Genomic DNA, 5,696 nt, shown 5'->3' on the forward strand with positions numbered 1-5,696 from the left:
TCTTGGGGAGGGGTCAGATCTGAGTCTACCAAGTAGTGATGCAACACACCAGACACACAATTATTCAAAATATGCTCTCTCAAAATAATATTATAAAGGCTTTCATAGTCAGTCACCTTACTGCCATGTAACCATCCCTCCAAGGCCTTCACTGAACAGGTTCTGGTTAGCAGAGCCTCAGTGACACAGTTAGTCACTACACAGATACACACATTCAGGCCACAAACTATGAGCACTGGGGTCCTGGCTAGCAGGATCCCAGTGAGACAGGCAAAAACAAACGTACATACATGTAAAATTGGGGGTAACATGCCACGCTAGATGGTACTTTCCTACAGAATGTCACTCTTGTGTCCCACTGTGTCACCCTGTCCACCTTGAACTGCCATTGCCCCACTCCCCATGCCTCCTTGGACAATCCATCTGTGATACCAATAGACAGGACTCTATCCTAGATATTCCTCCATCATCATCTCAGCCCATTGCAATACCCCTGTAGGAAAGTACCATCTTGCCTGGCATGTTACCCCCATATTTCACTGTATATATGTTGTTTTAGTTGTATGTGTCACTGGGACCCTGCCAGCCAGGGCCCCAGTGCTCATAAGTGTGCCCTGTATGTGTTCCCTGTGTGATGACTAACTGTCTCACTGAGGCTCTGCTAACCAGAACCTCAGTGGTTATGCTCTCTCTTTGCTTTCCAAATTGTCACTAACAGGCTAGTGACCAATTTCACCAATTTACATTGGCATACTGGAACACCCTTATAATTCCCTAGTATATGGTACTGAGGTACCCAGGGTATTGGGGTTCCAGGAGATCCCTATGGGCTGCAGCATTTCTTTTGCCACCCATAGGGAGCTCTGACAATTCTTACACAGGCCTGCCACTGCAGCCTGAGTGAAATAACGTTCACGTTATTTCACAGCCATTTACCACTGCACTTAAGTAATTTATAAGTCACCTATATGTCTAACCTTTACCTGGTAAAGGTTGGGTGCTAAGTTACTTAGTGTGTGGGCACCCTGGCACTAGCTAAGGTGCCCCCACATCGTTCAGGGCAAATTCCCCGGACTCTGTGAGTGCGGGGACACCATTACACGCGTGCACTATACATAGGTCACTACCTATGTATAGTGTCACAATGGTAACTCCGAACATGGCCATGTAACATGTCTAAGATCATGGAATTGTCACCCCAATGCCTTTCTGGCATTGGGAAGACAATTCCATGATCCCCCGAGTCTCTAGCACAGACCCTGGTACTGCCAAACTACCTTTCCCGGGGTTTCACTGGAGCTGCTGCTGCTGCCAACCCCTCAGACAGGTTTCTGCCCTCCTGTGGTCCAGCCAGGCTTGGCCCAGGAAGGCAGAACAAAGGACTTCCTCAGAGAGAGGGTGTTACACCCTCTCCCTTTGGAAAAAGGTGTCAGGGCTGGGGAGGAGTAGCCTCCCCCAGCCTCTGGAAATGCTTTGATGGGCACAGATGGTGCCCATCTCTGCATAAGCCAGTCTACACCGGTTCAGGGATCCCCCAGCCCTGCTCTGGCGCGAAACTGGACTAAGGAAAGGGGAGTGACCACTCCCCTGACCTGCACCTCCCAGGGGAGGTGCCCAGAGCTCCTCCAGTGTGCTCCAGACCTCTGCCATCTTGGAAACAGAGGTGCTGCTGGCACACTGGACTGCTCTGAGTGGCCAGTGCCAGCAGGTGACGTCAGAGACTCCTTCTGATAGGCTCTTACCTGTGTTGCTAGCCCATCCTCCTTCCTAGATAGCCTAACCTCCTTTTCTGGCTATTTAGGGTCTCTGCTTTGGGGAATTCTTTAGATAACGAATGCAAGAGCTCATCAGAGTTCCTCTGCATCTCTCTCTTCACCTTCTGCCAAGGAATCGACCGCTAACTGCTCTGGACGCCTGCAAAACCGCAACAAAGTAGCAAAGACGACTACTGCAACCTTGTATCACTGATCCGGCTGCCTTCTCGACTGTTTTCCTGGTGGTGCATGCTGAGGGGGTAGTCTGCCTCCTCTCTGCACTAGAAGCTCTGAAGAAATCTCCCGTAGGTCGACGGAATCTTCCCCCTGCAACCGCAGGTAACAAAAGACTGCATCACCGGTCCTCTGGGTCCCCTCTCAGCACGACGAGCGTGGTCCCTGGAACTCAGCAACTCTGTCCAAGTGACTCCCACAGTCCAGTGACTCTTCAGTCCAAGTTTGGTGGAGGTAAGTCCTTGCCTCACCACGCTAGACTGCATTGCTGGGTACCGCATGATTTGCAGCTGCTCCGGCTCCTGTGCACTCTTCCAGGATTTCCTTTGTGCACAGCCAAGCCTGGGTCCCCGACACTCTAACCTGCAGTGCACAACCTCCTGAGTTGTCCTCCGGCGTCGTGGGATCTTCTTTTGTGACTTGGGCTGAGCTCCGGTTCACTCCTCTTCGTAGTGCCTGTTCCGTCACTTCTGCGGGTGCTGTCTGCTTCTGTGAGGGCTCCTTGTCTTGCTGGTCGCCCCCTCTGTCTCCTCACGCAATTGGCGACATCCTGGTCCCTCCTGGGACACAGCAGTATCCAAAAACCCTAGCCGCGATCCTTGCAGATAGCAAGGCTTGTTTGCGGTCTTTCTGCGTGGGAACACCTCTGCAAGCTTCTTCACGACGTGGGACATCCATCCTCCAAAGGGGAAGTTCCTAGTCCTCTTCGTTCTTGCAGAATCCACAGCTTCTACCATCCGGTGGCAGCTTCTTTGCACCCTCAGCTGGCATTTCCTGGGCATGTGCCCAATCTTGACTTTGTTGCGACTCTTGGACTTGGTCCCTGTAGGAAAGTACCATCTTGCCTGGCATGTTACCCCCATTTTCACTGTATATATGTTGTTTTAGTTGTATGTGTCACTGGGACCCTGTTCACCAGGGCCCCAGTGCTCATAAGTGTGCCTGAATGTGTTACCTGTGTAGTGACTAACTGTCTCACTGAGGCTCTGCTAATCAGAACCTCAGTGGTTATGCTCTCTCATTTCTTTTAAATTGTCACTAACAGGCTAGTGACCAATTTTACCAATTTACATTGGCTCACTGGAACACCCTTATAATTCCCTAGTATATGGTACTGAGGTACCCAGGGTATTGGGGTTCCAGGAGATCCCTATGGGCTGCAGCATTTCTTTTACCACCCATAGGGAGCTCTGACAATTCTTACACAGGCCTGCCACTGCAGCCTGAGTGAAATAACGTCCACGTTATTTCACAGCCATTTTACACTGCACTTAAGTAACTTATAAGTCACCTATATGTCTAACCTTTACCTGGTAAAGGTTAGGTGCAAAGTTACTTAGTGTAAGGGCACCCTGGCACTAGCCAAGGTGCCCCCACATGGTTCAGGGCCAATTCCCCGGACTTTGTGAGTGCGGGGGCACCATTACACGCGTGCACTACATATAGGTCACTACCTATATGTAGCTTCACCATGGTAACTCCGAATATGGCCATGTAACATGTCTATGATCATGGAATTGCCCCCTCTATACCATCCTGGCATAGTTGGCACAATCCCATGATCCCAGTGGTCTGTAGCACAGACCCTGGTACTGCCAAACTGCCTTTCCTGGGGTTTCACTGCAGCTGCTGCTGCTGCCAACCCCTCAGACAGGCATCTGCCCTCCTGGGGTCCAGCCAGGCCTGGCCCAGGATGGGAGAACAAAGAACTTCCTCTGAGAGAGGGTGTTACACCCTCTCCCTTTGGAAAATGGTTTGAAGGCAGGGGAGGAGTAGCCTCCCCCAGCCTCTGGAAATGCTTTCTTGGGCACAGATTTGCCCAATTCTGCATAAGCCAGTCTACACCGGTTCAGGGGACCCCTTAGCCCTGCTCTGGCGCGAAACTGGACAAAGGAAAGGGGAGTGACCACTCCCCTGACCTGCACCTCCCCTGGGAGGTGTCCAGAGCTCCTCCAGTGTGCTCCAGACCTCTGCCATCTTGGAAACAGAGGTGCTGCTGGCACACTGGACTGCTCTGAGTGGCCAGTGCCACCACGTGACATCAGAGACTCCTTCTGATAGGCTCCTTCAGGTGTTGCTAGCCTATCCTCTCTCCTAGGTAGCCAAACCCTCTTTTCTGGCTATTTAGGGTCTCTGTCTCTGGGGAAACTTTAGATAACGAATGCAAGAGCTCATCAGAGTTCCTCTGCATCTCTCTCTTCACCTTCTGCCAAGGAATCGACTGCTGACCGCGCTGGAAGCCTGCAAAACTGCAACATAGTAGCAAAGACGAATACTGCAACTCTGTAACGCTGATCCTGCCGCCTTCTCGACTGTTTTCCTGGTGGTGCATGCTGTGGGGGTAGTCTGCCTCCTCTCTGCACTAGAAGCTCCGAAGAAATCTCCTGTGGGTCGACGGAATCGTCCCCCTGCAACCGCAGGCACCAAAAAGCTGCATTACCGGTCCCTTGGGTCTCCTCTCAGCACGACGAGCGAGGTCCCTCGAATCCAGCAACTCTGTCCAAGTGACTCACACAGTCCAGTGACTCTTCAGTCCAAGGTTGGTGGAGGTAAGTCCTTGCCTCACCTCGCTAGACTGCATTGCTGGGAACCGTGACTTTTGCAGCTACTCCGGCCCCTGTGCACTTCCGGCGGAAATCCTTTGTGCACAGCCAAGCCTGGGTCCACGGCACTCTAACCTGCATTGCATGACTTTCTAAGTTGGTCTCCGGCGACGTGGGACTCCTTTGTGTAACTTCGGGTGAGCACCGTTTCACGCATCCTCGTAGTGCCTGTTTCTGGCACTTCTCCGGGTGCTACCTGCTGCTAAGAGGGCTCCTTGTCTTGCTCGACGTCCCCTCTACCTCCTGGTCCAATTTGCGACCTCCTGGTCCCTCCTGGGCCACAGCAGCATCCAAAAACGCTAACCGCACGATTTGCAGCTAGCAAGGCTTGTTGGTGTTCTTTCGGCGGGAAAACACTTCTGCACGACTCTCCACGGCGAGAGGGATCCGTCCACCAAAGGGGAAGTCTCTAGCCCTTTTCGTTCCTGCAGAAACCTCAGCTTCTTCTGTCCAGTAGAAGCTTCTTTGCATCCACAGCTGGCATTTCCTGGGCATATGCCCATCTCCGACTTGCTTGTGACTTTTGGACTTGGTCCCCTTGTTCCACAGGTACCCTAGATTGGAAATCCATCGTTGTTGCATTGTTGGTTTGTGTCTTTCCTTCATTATTCCTCTATCACGACTTCTTTGTCCTTGGGGGAACTTTAGTGCACTTTGCACTCACTTTTCAGGGTCTTGGGGAGGGTTATTTTTCTAACTCTCACTATTTTCTAATAGTCCCAGCGACCCTCTACAAGGTCACATAGGTTTGGGGTCCATTCGTGGTTCGCATTCCACTTTTGGAGTATATGGTTTGTGTTGCCCCTATCCCTATGTGTCCCCATTGCATCCTATTGTAACTATACATTGTTTGCACTGTTTTCTAAGACTATACTGCATATTTTTGCTATTGTGTATATATATCTTGTGTATATTTCCTATCCTCTCACTGAGGGTACACTCTGAGATACTTTGGCATATTGTCATAAAAATAAAGTACCTTTATTTTTAGTATAACTGTGTATTGTGTTTTCTTATGATATTGTGCATATGACACTAAGTGGTACTGTAGTAGCTTCACACGTCTCCTAGTTCAGCCTAAGCTGCTCTGCTAAGCTACCATTAT

Source organism: Pleurodeles waltl, chromosome 4_1 (assembly GCF_031143425.1).
Source record: "Pleurodeles waltl isolate 20211129_DDA chromosome 4_1, aPleWal1.hap1.20221129, whole genome shotgun sequence".
In the NCBI taxonomy this organism is placed as follows: domain Eukaryota; kingdom Metazoa; phylum Chordata; class Amphibia; order Caudata; family Salamandridae; genus Pleurodeles; species Pleurodeles waltl.